Raw genomic sequence first — 14,650 nt, 5'->3', positions numbered from 1 at the left:
TTTGTTCTTTTTGCTTAAGATTGCCTTTGCTATACGGGGTCTTCTCTGGTTCCATATGAAACATATAATTATTTTTTCTAGGTATGTGAAAAATGATATTGGTATTTTAAAAAGGATTGCATTGAATCTGTAGATCACTTTGGGTAGTATGGACATTTTAACAAGGTTGATTCTGCCTATCCATGAGCATGGTATGGTTTTCCACCTATTTATGTCCTCTGCTATTTCCTTCCTCAGTGTTTTGTAGTTCTCCCCATAGAGGTCTTTTACCTCCTTAGTTAAATAAATTCCTAGGTACTTTATTTTCTATGTTGCTATTGTGAAATGCATTGAGTCTTGAATTTGTTTCTCAGTTTGACTGTTGTTGGTGTACAGGAATGTTACTGGTTTCTGTACATTGATTTTGTAGCCTGAGACTTTGCTAAATTTGTTTACCAATTCCAGTAGTCTCATGGCAGAATCTTTGGGGTTTTCTAGATATAAGATCATATTGTCAGCAAAGAGAGATAGTTTGACCTCTTCTGCTCCCATTTGGATGCCATTGATTCACTTCTCTTATCTGATTGCTCTGGCTAGGACTTCTAGCACTATGTTAAATAGAAGTGATGATAGAGGGCAACCTTGTATGGTTCCAGTTCTAAGCAGGAATCCTTTCAATTTTTCCCCATTCAGTATGATGTTGGCTGTGGGTTTGTCATACATGGCTTATATCAATTTTAGGTAAGTACTGTCTATGCCTATCTTGTTAAGTGTTCTTATCATAAAATGGTATTGAATTTTGTTGAATGCTTTTTCTGTGTCTATTGAGAAGATCATATTGTCTTTGTTTTTGCTTCTATTTATGTGGTGAATTACATTTATAGACTTGCATATGTTGAACCATCCCTGCATCTCTGGGATGAAGCCAATTTGGTCATGATGTATTATTATTTTGATTAGCACCTGAATTCGATTTGCTAGGAGGATTTTGTTGAGAATTTTTGCATCTACATTCATAAGGTATATTGGCCCATAGTTTTCTTTTTTTGTTGCATCCTTTCCTGGTTTTGGTATCAGGGTGATTTTGGCTTCATAGAATGTGTTGGGGAGGATTCTTTCCTTCTCAATGTTGTGGAATAATTTCTGCAGGATAGGCACCAGTTCCTTTACTTTTTGTTTGCAACTTCACATCTATTTAAAAAAATATCATGTTGTATTTAACTGTCCTCTGTTAGCAGCTTTAGATAATTTTTCAGCAAGCAGAAGAACTGACTTTAGGTTTATTCAATGATGATTCTGTATAGGGAAGTATTGAGCTCATCCCTGTGAAGGAAACTCATGTGGAGAAAATCCAGTTTCTGCTGTCCAGAAATCTGTAGGCTTCAAAAGGGCAGGGCAGGAAGGGTATAAGACAAACCCATCACTGTAAAATAAGACCAAATATGCTAAGTGTGCAGACTGGCAGGGGTGAAGAACAAACAAAAAAGACATCCCTGTAGGGTGATGGCTTGGGGAGATGTGTTTGGTAGTTTTAAAGATGGCTGCATTTTTTTTTTTTTTTTTTTTTGGTGGTTACTCTTTTGAAGAGGTGGGATTGAATTCCCCTCCATTTGAATCTAGACTGATTTTAAGGACTTGCTTGTAACTGACAGAATGTGGTCAAATGATTATGCATGGCTTTTTAAAATCCATTTATTTATTTTTATTTGCAGGTTGTGTTCAATGCAAATCAATTCCATAACATGAGAAGTTACTGTGAATCAAATCACAAGTACACAGACACAGTACACAATCCAAAATAGATGGATGGGCCTGGCGTAGTGGCTCATGCCTGTAAACCTAGCTCTCTGGGAGGCCGAGGTGGGCGGATTGCTCAAGGTCAAGAGTTTGAAACCAGCCTGAGCAAGAGTGAGACCCAGTCTCTGCTAAAAATAGAAATAAATTAATTGGCCAACTAAAAATATATAGAAAAAAATTAAAATTAGCCGGGCATGATAGTGTGTGCTTGTAGTCCCAGCTACTCGGGAGGCTAAGGCAGTAGGATTGCTTGAGCCCAGGAGTTTGAGGTTGCTGTGAGCTAGGCTGACGCCACGGCACTCTAGCCCAGGGAACAGAGTGAGACTCTATCTCAAACAAACAAACAAAAAACCAAAATAGATGGATGGCATTCATTTATCAAGCAAAAAAAAAAAAATGTTAATTCACACACATGGTAGCTTCAGATGTGTTTGATCTGTGTAGGTTTCTAAGGATGGAAAAATGACTTTAGTTATCAAGATTGCTATGGCTGTTAGATACTGGAACATCTAAGTAACAGTGAGTGAGTATGCAAAAAATAAAAAAGACTTCAGGGGGTGTCTATTTTTAAAAAGGTTTCTATGTATCAAGGCAGTTGTAAAAGGCTTACTGCAGAATCAAGCACACTTTGGGCTTGATTAAATCCTGGATCAAAACATTTTTTTTTTAAAAGCTGTAATGTTCAGACAAGAGGGTAAATGTGAATGCAGATTGTTTGCTAAATAATAACATTATTGCTTCAATATAGAAACTCTTGGGTGTGATAATGTGTTAGGTTCTGTAGGACTTTGAGAGCCTGTAGAAATGCAGGATCTCAGGCTCCAGCCAAGACCTACTGGATCTCCAGGAGAGTCATGTGCACATTTAGTTTGAGAAATGCAGATACAGGAGAACATCCTTATTTTTAGGAGGTATATTCATACCTCAGGGATTTTTCACTTGATTGTCTCAGAAATCAGGCCTGCAGGTGGCATGACTAATAATAGATCAGCCATTAGGAGCCCAGGTGACCCATGTTCTTGAGCCTTCTGTTTTTTGTTTTTAAATTTCAAAATATTAGGAGGTGCAAATGCTTTTGATAGATGGCTTGAGTTGGGCTGTAAATGTGCCCATCACCCAAATCGTTTTCATTGTACCTGTTAGGTGGGTTTTGCCCCTCCCTTCCCCCTGCTTGATTTCCTGTGACTTTCACTTTCCTCTGTGTACTTGTGTGCACAAGTCAGTTCCAATTTATTGGAGCTGTGGTCCCCAAACCCTGAGCTGCAGGCTGGTACCAGTATGTGATGTTAGGAACTGGGCTGCACAGCAGGAGGTAAGCGGTGGGCAAGCCAGTGGAGCTTCATCTGGATTTACAGCCGTTCCCCATTGCTGGCATCACCGTGTAAGCTCCACCTCCTGTCAGATCAGTGGTGGCAGAACTCTACTGTAAACTGTGCATGCGAGGGATCTAGGTTGTGCGCTCCTTATGAGAATCTAATGCCTGAGGATCCGAGGTGGAGCTGAGGCGGTGATGCTAGTACTGGGGAGTAGCTGCAAATACAGACTATCATTAGCAGAGAGGTCTGACTGCACAATAAATGTGATGCACTTGAATCATCCCAAAACCATCCCCCTCCCCAGTCCATGGAAGAATTGTCTTCCATGAAACCGGTCCCTGGTGCCAAAAAGGTTGGGGACCGCTGTATTACAGAGTACATGTAGTGTTTGTTCCTCCATTCTTGAGAATGGAATAATGGTCTCCAGTTCCTCCCAAATTGCTGCAAAAGGCATTTATTCATCCCTTTTTATGGCCAAGTGGTATTCCACGGTATATATACATATATTCCACATTTTGTTACTCCACTTCTGAACTGATGGTCACTTGGGTTGATTCCACATCTTTGCGATTGTGAATTGTGCTGCCATAAACATTCAAGTGCAGGTGTCTTTTTGGATAAAATGACTTCTGGGTATCTACCCAAAGGAAAATAAGTCATTTTGTCTCAATCCGTCTGAGAGAAACAGCGAAAAAGCAATAAAACTCTGCATAAATATTTGCTGTTCCTGTTACCGACTGGCCACAGGGACTTTAAATACATGTGCTCAATAAATATTTGTGTAGGAAGGATGAATATATTGTTCCCTTCACCTAACCTCCTTGTCTCATCTCACTCTCTGGTTAATCCTACTCATCCCTCAGAGCTGCAGTCAAAAGTCATTTCCTCAAGGCGTGAGTGGGACTGCGGGAACCTCAGGAGCCTACATTCCCAGCAGGGTGGGGCTGGCAGTGAAGGCCAGAGTGGTGTCACTAAGGTAAGAAGCTCTGAGGAATGCTTTCTATGTCCCCATAACTCCTTGCGTCAGGACTGAAATTTCATTAGGGAAAATCTTTTTGAGCAATGCAGAGATGTGCCTGATATTATAATAAATTGTTTTTAGCTCCACAGTCCTACGGAAATTCTCACATAGGACTGTCAGGGGACATGCCTGGGATTTTTTCGCAGTGGTTTCTTTTTGTGTGTGTGTGTGAGTGTGTATGTTAGGGGAAAGTAAGAGCAAACCTAGCTGTGCGTCACAGGAGAAGGGATAGACAAAACATGCTGGTGTTCACTGCGGGATCCCAGGCAGCAACAGGAAGCACATGCCACATGCCTGCTCAGTTAGGGACACAGCATCCTGGTTTGGGTGGGACAGTCATGATTTATGCCCTTTCTCCTGGCCTAATTCTTTTTTCTTTTTTGAGACAGAGTCTCACTCTGTTGCCTGGGCTAGAGTGCCGTGGCGTCAGCCTAGGTCACAGCAACATCCAATTCCTGGGCTCAAGCAATTCTCCTGCTTCAGCCTCCCAAGTAGCTAGGACTACAGGTACACACCACTGGCTAATTTTTTCTATTTTAAGTTGCCCAGCTATTTTTTTTTCTATTTTTCATAGAGAAGGGGTCTCACTCTTGCTCAGGATGGTCTCGAACTCCCGACCTCAAGCGATCCTCCTGCCTTGGCCTCCCAGATTACAGGAAGGTTATAGGCATGAGCCGCCATGCCCGGCCTGTCTTGGTCTATTCTTAATAGAGCCCTTTTCACTCTCAACATTGTATCAGTTTGGATGATAATGCATAGTCACTATCTTAGGTCAGGTGCCCTAGAAGCAGAGCCTGAGGTGGGGATAGTTATTTAAGTGATTTTAGGGGGAGTGTTCTTAGGAGGAAAGGAATGGGGATAAGGTGGGAGATAAAAGGCTAAGTGAGGGTGTGGAGCTCTGGAGCACAAACTGCACCCCAGAGTTGTTTCCACCTGAAGCTGGGGGTCCAGCCTTTTGTACCCCTGTATCTGTCATTGGCCACAGTCTTGGGGTCAAGGATGGCCACTTGGCTCCTGTTTGCCCAAGGACAATACTCTAGAAAAGGCAGCAGCTGTGAGTGGCTTCCAGCCAATACAACAGCTAGGGGAGGGTGCACCTGGTAAGGCGGTCTGGGCAGGGCAGGGAGCATCCCTCACAACCCCCTAATCCTCGTCAGTATGGGTAGCCCTTTAAACAGAGCTGAGGCCAGGCACAGTAGCTCATGCCTGTAATCCTAGCACTCTGGGAGGCCGAGACAGGAGGATCACTCAAAGTCTGGAGTTCGAAAACAGTCTGAGCAAGAGTGAGACCCTGTTTCTGCTTAAAATAGAAAGAAATTAATTGCCAACTAAAAATATATAGAAAAAATTAGCAAGGCTTGGTGGCGCGTGCCTGTAGTCCCAGCTACTTGGAGGCTGGGGAAGGAGGATCGCTTGAGCCCAGGAGTTTGAGGTTGCTGTGAGCTAGGCTGTCGCCAGAGCATTCTAGCCCAGGCAACAGAGTGAGACTCTGACCCAAATAAACAAATAAAACACAGAGCTGAGCATTAAGAGATGAAAAATGTACCATAAGACCGATGTAACTTAGAAGTACATATCACACAGCCACATGGCAAATCTAAGAAGGATATTTACATATTAACAAATACATGTCAAGCACATTAGTATGCTTACCTGTAGTGGGATGGGAATGAGAGTGGGAACGGAAATTAAAACAAAACAAAAAATGTATGGAAGTACAGTAGACAGGGCCCTTGTGGAAAACAGTGGTGGTTACAGTCTACCATGAAGGAATATGTATAATCAACATCTCTCTGCTCCTGACATTCAAAATAGAAAATAACAAAGTATTAGGATTTAAGACAAGGTTGTCATTTTAGAGTTCCCTTTGTTTTCTGTTGGGTTGGGAATGGAGGCTGGATTTGCAAAGGGAATGGCAAGTGTCAGAGAGAGAACCTCTGACAGAGAGTCAGGGCTCTTTAATGTGTAAGAGCCAGAAGCTTGGCTTGAAGTGCTTAAGGCAAAGGCGGGAATGTATTGGCTTTTGAACTCCAAGGAAGAGGTGAATAACCAAACCCCTGGACAGGATGGGCAGAGGTCGAGCTGGGTCTCAACAACACCCAGAACGGCTGGGTATGGTGGCTCATTTCTGTAATCCCAGCACTTTGGGAGGCCGAGGTGGGAGGATCACTTGAAGCCACGAGTTTGAGTCCAACCTGGGCAAAACAGAGAGTGAGACCTCGTCTCTACATTAAAAGAACCCAAATGAACCCAGGTCCTCTGTGCTTTTATCTGCTTCCTGTTTTTATTCTTGTTCACAGCAAACCTGTGTGCTACAAATGGCAGCCGCTACGAACTGAGTTAACATGTTATAATTTGCTTCAGGGACCCGGACGTTCCCAGGTTCCTGAGCCTCCGTGGCTCGGGTTGGTCAGGGGAGTCTCCGGGGTGTCTGGCTCTAGTATCAGAGGCCTCTGGGCTGGGTGAAGCTTCCATTACACCGTCTGAGTCTGAGGTCAGTGAGGATTTCCACAATCCCAGGCCAAGCTATACGATGTTGTGAGGATGGAATGCTAGAGTCATATAATGTCAGCCTCACTATGTGTCCTTGCGAAAATATTACTGTCCTGATGTTGGCGTTTGTCCTGGGGAGGGAACTGTATTCGTGTATAGCGAGGGAAGATGCCTCGGCAATCCGCTTGAGGGCAATGGGAAGACCCTAAGCACTCCGGCTGGCATGGCTGAAAGGGTAAATCTTTTTTGGGTGTGGAGGGATTGGAGCCAGTGAGGTGGTGTGAGGCTGGGGCTCCACGTAGAGAGAGAGGAAGAATTCCCAGTGGTGGCGGGCCACAAGCTTTGTGAGGCTCTGACACGAGCACCTCTGGTGTCCCATGTCTTCAGGAGTTTTCCACGTGCACAGAGTGCCCTGGGTGGGGCCGTGTGTCCATCAGGGACTTCCCGTCCGGGTCAACACTGAACAGCTGGATTCAGAGAGTACCAAGCACCCCGGCTGCTGAATGGGACATGGATTGGCCAGGACAAGAGACTAAAGAAGTGATGGCGGTGGCAGTGGCGTTGGCTAGGGTGGGGCAGGTGGAGACAGAGAAAGGTGGACATGATTAAGATATATTTAGGAAATTTCTGATTCAGGATTCTATTTAGGAAGTAGAATGAAAAGGACCCCCTGATGGGGGGGAGGGAGGAGGAAGTGTGAAGACCGGGTCCTGGGTTTCTGAGCTGACCCCGTGACGGTGGAGATGCCACTAACTGAGATGGGGAAGAGCAGCGGGGTGAGGCTCCCTTCTTAGTCTTTCTCTTTCTACCTGGAGTTCTCTTCTTTGGGAGGCTGCTGCTCCCCCTGCGCCAGTGACCCCTCCTGCCAGCAGAGGGCAGCCTAGGCCAGTTAGACTCAGTCCCAGAGGGGTGGCCATGGCCGAGATGGGCCAGGACACTGGCCATGGGAAGGCCGCTGCCTGGCGGCTGGAGAAGCAGCAGGCCTGCTCTGAAGCTCAAACCCAGCCTTTGACTTTGAGGCCGATTTCAGACACAGAAATCTGGGGCTGTCCATGTGCCAGGCTGCTGGCCAATCCAAGCCACGTCATTTCTCACGGGCTCTTCAGCAGCTTCCTGATTTTTCTCCTGGAGTCCCCTCCATCACACATCTCTCTGCTTGAAATCCTTCAATGACTCCTTGCTGCCCTTCAGAAAATTCCATACTCCTCACCCTGGTCTGCCTGCGGTTCAGCTCATGCATTATACATTTCCTCTTTTGCTTCGAGCTCTTTTCTGCCCCAGGCCCTTTGCATAGTCTGGTTTTCTGGTTTTCTCCACTGTCTGGTTTTCTCTCTCTTTGCTTTCTTGTTAAACTAGCTTCTTCTCAGGGTCTTAGCTTAAATGTCACCTTCCCTGACCACTTTTCCTATTATCTCAGCTACTTAAAAATTTTTTTTCCTAGCACATGGCATTTATGTACCAGGATAATTTGATGAATTGATTTGTGTTTTTCATTCTCTATTTTTTCCTCACCTTTCTGGGATCTCTTGCCTAGGGAAGGTTTGGTCACAGGGCCCAAAGAAGCTGCTGCCTCTAAGGCTCTTTCCTGTCTGGCTTCCGTTTTCTAGAAGCTTGAACACCCGAGAGCAGATATTGCAAACAGTTAGTTTTGTAAACCCAGTCCTGCTCACAGATGTGTTTTGCACGACCTTTGCCAAGGTTTAAAAACTGTTTTTACTCAGTTGTCAGAGTTAAAAAGATAGAGCAATTTCAGAATAAAAATTTAAATGTTTGGCTTCTCTCGAACTTTAAGTAGATCTGGCAATCTCGGCCCTGCATTCTCCTGTGATGGGTGCTAATATAATATGGATGGAGTAGCCGGTGTCAGGCACTGTCCTAAGTATGTCCTCATGTGAAGTTGTTGTACCTACCACTACAAGTATTAGTATTATTCTTTTTCACAGCTAAGGAAACAGGTACAGAGAGGTTAAGCGACTTACCCAAGGACTCTCAGATAGCAAACAACAGCATCCGACTTAGAGCCTGGGCAGCATAGTTCTAGAATGCAGCCTCCTAACCACTAGGCTGTACCACCTGAAAGCAGTTTGATGAGCTGAGCTGTGCTGCCCTTTTTAGGTTGGGGCTTGTGCTCTCAGTCTCACACTTTTTTTTGTTGTTCCCTGCTTGGCTCCTGGAGACTTAGAGTTTGCAAACCCTTGGCATAGAGAGGGTGCTCATTGCTGTTGAGGACAGAAACAGGAGGACAGAAAGGAGCTCTCAGAGGCTGTGAAGGGAAGGAAGTTTAGTGGAGTCACAGATCAGGGGGCTCTTCCACCTCACGAGGTGGCCAGATGGGAGGGACAGACAGATGCTGTGCCGGACTCTAGCAAGGTGCCCAGGCCCTCGTTTGTCTTGGAAGCAAGGTATGCTGGACTTCAGGGGCCATTTATGGCTTGGTCGCTGTGGTCAGAGGCCACCCCTGGTGCATTGCCAGGGAGATCTTGTGGCTTCTCTCCTTATGCCCTGGCAAGGAGTAACCTCCAATAAAGATGGAATTGAATTTCCCTCCTGCCCAGAAGGATGGGGGCGGGGCAGTTGGAGTCGAATTTAATTTGGTTTTTGAGAAAATGAAAGAAAAATGAATTTTTCTTGCATTCCTGAGTTTGGGGGTAGAAATTTACATCTGATACAACAGACATAAATTTGTAACTTACACCTGATATAACAATCTGTAATTATTTTTATCATTTCTGTTTTTATGGCATTTTCTTTTTGGTTTTATCTCCCCTAATTGACTGAGAACTCCTTGAGGGCAGGAATTATGCAAGTTTGTGTTCACATGGTACATCTCCTGTCTAGAGAGTGCCAGGCACATCATAGATGCTCAATAACCATGATGATAATTATAACACCCATTCTTGCAATACTGACTTGTTCCCACATACCATACTTAAAATTTAGATTTTAGCTGGGTTCGGTGCCTCATGCCTGTAGTCCTGACACTTTGGGAGGCTGAGGCGGGAGGATTGCTTGAGCTTAAGAGTTCGAGACCAGCCTGAGCAAGACCGAGACCCTGTTTCTACAAAAATAGAAAAATTAGCTGGGTGTGGTGGCGAGTGCCTGTAGTCCTAGCTACTTGGGAGATGGGAGGATTCTATTTGAGGCAAGAGGATCACTTGAGCCCGGGAGTTTGAGGTTGCAGTGAGCTAAGATGATGCCACTGCACTCTAGTAGCCCGGGCAACAGAATGAGACTCTATCTCAGAAAAAAAAAACAAAAAAACAAACAACATTACATGTATGAACTAACTCACTTGATCCTCACACCACCCTATGAGGCAGGCATCTTCATTTTCCTCATTTTACACTTGAGGAATCTGAGGTATAGAGAGGCTAAATAATTTGGCCAAGGTCACATACAGTTTGGGTTGTGTTTAAGAAATATTTGCTGAATGAAAGCATGCGTGAACAGTTTCCTGGAGTGCAAAACCTCGTTCTCTTTTATCTCTAGGCCTGTCCCTCACCCTACATAGCTACCTCCCAGAGTATCAGAATTGACAGGTCAGACCCAGGCAGGAGACTGCCTCTACAGGGAGTCCCTGAGGGCCACGGGGCAAGGTCTTCACCCCTGGGATTGGTGACTGATCTTTTCAGTCACTCTGGCTTCCCCTGCTAGCCTACTTTCTCTTCATCTCAACCCTTCAACAAACTCACTACTTATGGTTCCTAGCTTCTTTTCAGCCTCCCTGCTTTTGCTCAAGATCTTCCATGTGCCTGGAACATCTTTCCAATCCTGAGATTCCATTTTTCTAAAAGGAGACACCAGGAAAGTTGGCCAGTTCTTTAAGCCATGGCCATGCCTGGTTTAGCAATACCAAGTCCCAGAGAGGAGAAAGGACTTGATAAAAGCTAAAAAGGGGCTCAGACTCAGTGTGGGGCTAGAATCCAGCCCAGGGCTCTTGCCACAATGGGGCAGCAGCTGTTTGGCATTACACAGTAGACGGGGCCTGACCCCCCCAAAAGAGCTACTCAAACCTGAGCATAGTGCCTGAAATTCCACCATTGGAGATTATTTCCTTTGGGGGGCAAAGAGTGTTGAAAGCTTTTTGGTCATCAGGGCGTCTCAGCTAACGTTGCAAACCCCTGTGATGAGTCCTATGCTAGGCTCATGTCAGCCTGTTCCCAGGAGGATGAACTGGCTGACAGGCAGCCAAGGGTGAGATGCCGTGGGAAGGACATCCTGACTGAGGGCTGGAGGAATGTGGGAAGCACCAAGGCAGGCAGAAAAATTGGAACGAGGAGAGGGGGTGTCAGCTGCAGAAAGGGAGGGGCAGCTGTGAGAGCCTTGGGCGGGGAACTCAGGAAGCTGGGCCTCACCACCAACTTGCTGTGTGATGTTGGGCAAGTCTCTTCCCTACTCAGGGCTCTGATCTGGGTCATTGCTATGGAACAGACTTACCTCTGGGTTTATCTTGAGGCTCTTGGGTGTCAGAACATTGGTGCCCTGTATGGTGGTTGCCATGGAAACTATCTCTGCGGAGATAGTGACCAAGGAGACTGTTGCCATGACTACGGTGACCAGGCACCAGAGCCAAGTGATTGGCTCTCAGTTCTGCCTTGAGGCAGGTTCCTCCCCATCACCTCCTTCCATCACCTGCTCAAGTTCGGTGTGCTGGGGCATCATCATAGCTCACAGCAACCCCAAACTCCAGGGCTCAAGAGATCCTTTTGCCTCAGCCTCCCGGGTTGCTGGGATTACAGGCATGCACCACCACGCCTGGCTAATTTTTTGTTTCTATTTTTAGTTGCCTGGTTAATTTTTTTTTTTTTATTTTCAGTAGAAATGAGGTCTCCTTCTTGCTTACGCTGGTCTCGAACTCCTGAGCTCAGGCGATCCTCCCGCCTCAGACTCCCAGAGTGCTAGGATTACAGGTGTGAGCCACTGCACCTGGCCTATGGACCTGTGTTCTAATGCCTTATCTTATACTGACAAGCTATGAGACCTTGGGCAAGTCTCTGCTTCTCTCTGGTCCTTGGTTTCCTCATCTGGAAAAAGAAGAGCCTGTACAGGGCCCATTCACCTCTAAATTCCTACCGTTCACCTTTAAACAGGAGATAAGGTTGTAAGCCAAAGGGTTGTTTCCAGGAATGTTATGAAAAGTACTAACGACTGTTACGACCGCCACTCACTGATGATCTACACAGTCCTGGGTGGCCCTGCTATGGCGGGGGTGTTACCCCTTTAGTGCCTGTTAAGTAGGGAGGCCTCAAGGGTCCCAGCAGAAAGCCTGGAGTGTCCATTATGCCTGGGGGGAGGTACTCAGGGCAGGGGTTATTAACGACTAGCAGGGATGTATCTAAATGTTTTAACAACTAGCATCGCTGAACCTTTGCAGACTGAGCACCAGCCTCGGCCGCATCTGTGATGGTGGGATTACAGGCACTCTGAGCAATAAGGGGAGAGTTGCTGGGCAGAGGGCCACACTGGTGCCATGGAGATCAGGATGCATCTGGTGTGGCCGGGGGCTCTGAAGCCCAGCCCTGGTCAAGATCTCTGAGGGTAGAATCGATCCTTCTTCCTGGCCACCGCACCCTCCCAGAGTCAGCCGTGCACAACCCCAGAGAGGCGGGTTTGCCAGCGCCTCCATTCCAGGAGGGCTGGTGCCCAGACAGACTGGTAGGGCACAGCAGGAGCTGGGCAGAGTGGGGGAGCCCAAGGAGGAAGTAGGGAGCTCAGGGGACGCCTGTTCCTTCTCTCCCAGGAGACCCGCCTTGGACAGATGCCAGATCCTCATCCTCCGGGATCTCGCCCCGCCCTTGTTGTCCAAGCAGTTCCCTCCCCCTCGCCTCTCCTCCCAGCAGGACTTTGCAAAGTTTCTCCGGATGGGCGCAGGCTGTGCCTCCTCCCTGCACACTTTCCATTCCCAGCCCTGAGCCTCAGCCAGGGTTCCTCAGGAAAATTGGCTGAAAGAGACATTTTCCATGCTCTTGACTCCTCTGCTGGGTGGCTGTCCTGCCTCTACTCTCTCCAGTCTCTTCTCCAGCTGGTCACCCAGACCCAGAAAGGGGGGGTGGTGCGAATATTTGGTCAACTGGCTGCTTACTCACCATTGCATTTTATATGCCATTTCATCTCCCTGAGCCTCAGTTTTTTAATCTGTGAAATGAGCTCACTATCCTGGGAGCAGGCTCAGTTAGAAGTCAGACGTTCCAGATTTTATCCTTAGGTCTGCTCCTTACTAACTGTGTGACTTTGGACAAAGTACTTAACATCTCAGAGTCTCAGTTATCCTCATCTGTAAAATGGTGTTATTTCTACTGTTGTGAGGACTAATGAAATAACCCGAGACAAGGGCTTAACTTAGTGCTCTGCACATGTCAAGTGCTTAATGAATAGTCATTTAAAAAATTAATTGTGGGGAGGGGGGCGGGTATATACATACATAATGAGTGAGATGTGCACCATCTGGGGGATGGTCATGATGGAGACTCAGACTTTTGGGGGGAGGGGGGAAATGGGCATTTATTGAAACCTTAAAATCTGTACCCCCATAATATGCTGAAATAAAAAAAAATTAATTGTGGCCAGGCTCGGTGGCTCACGCCTGTAATCCTAGCACTCTGGGAGGCTGAGGCGGGAGGATCGTTTGAGCTCAGGAGTTTGAGACCATCCTGAGCAAGAGCGAGACCCCGTCTCTACTAAAAAAATAGAAAGAAATTAGCTGGACAACTAAAATATATATATATATATATATATATATAAATGAGCCAGGCAAGGTGGCACATCCCTGTAGCTCCAGCTACCCGGGAGGCTGAGGCAGGAGGATCACTTGAGCCCAGGAGTTTGAGGTTGCTGTGAGCTATGATGATGCCACTGTACTCTAGCCCAGGCAACAGAGTGAGACTCTGTCTCAAAAAAAAAGAAAAATAATTAATCGTTATTAGAGTCTACTAGGTGCTAGATGCTGTTTGAGGTGCTTTACACACTCAGTTTCTAATCCATATGACACCTGTACACAATGCGTGTCACCCCCTTTGTAGAACTGAGAGTCCAAAGGCACAGCAAGACCGAGTAACTTGCCTGAGGTCACACGGCTAGTAAACCTCGGAGCCAGAGGGCTTCAAGCTTAGATCTGGCTGATTCCAGACTTCCTGTTCTAACCGAGGCTCTGGTAACTGGAAGAAAGAACGCTTTTCTACCCCAGGCAGAGAATGATTGAGTGGGGTAGGCTAGCCTAAGAATTGAATCCAGCCCTTAGAAGCTGTAATTTCAAAGCTTTGCTGGGGTTTTGGGCAGCTAAGGGGCACAATTATCGAGAGGAATATTGCTTAACTTTGTTGTGACTAGGGAAATGCAAAGTAAGCAATGAGACACCTTCCTACCTTCTCTTGTCCTGTCCTCAACAGAAGGTCAAATGAGAAGAGACTGGTAATATCTAATGTGGGACACAGTGTAGGGAATTGGGCACTGTTCATCTGAATATACAATAAATGCAGCCCTTTTTGAGGGCAATTTGGCAGTATCTGTCAAAATGTAAAATGTATATGCCCTTTGACTAGTAAATTTGGATTTGGTAAACTTTACTATATGTGTAAAAATATTCACTGCCACACTTTTATTAAGGACAAAACACTTGTACTCACCTACATGGCCTTCAATGTGTGAAATATGTTGCGGTATATCCGTACTGTGGAATCACAGCCATGAAAAAGAACAGCGTAAAGAAAAAATTGACAGACTGGAAGGAGAAATAGACACATCCATACTTGTAGTTGGAGATTTCAACACTGCTTTCTCAGCAACTGACAAAACAAGTAGGCATAAAATCACTAAGTAGAAAGAAGATTTGAATAGCATTATCAACCACTTTGACCTAATTGACGTTTTTAGAACACTACATGCAACAGCAGCAGAATACATGCTATTTTCAGGTGCCTATAGAACATGCTTCAAGATAGACAATATGTTGAATTATAAAACAAGTCTCAAATTTGCAATGAAATTATATTAGACATCAATAATAAAAAAGACATAGAGAAAACCCTCAAATATTTGGAAATTAAAC

This window comes from Microcebus murinus, chromosome 16 (assembly GCF_040939455.1).
Source record: "Microcebus murinus isolate Inina chromosome 16, M.murinus_Inina_mat1.0, whole genome shotgun sequence".
In the NCBI taxonomy this organism is placed as follows: domain Eukaryota; kingdom Metazoa; phylum Chordata; class Mammalia; order Primates; family Cheirogaleidae; genus Microcebus; species Microcebus murinus.
This window is presented reverse-complemented; position numbering follows the sequence as displayed.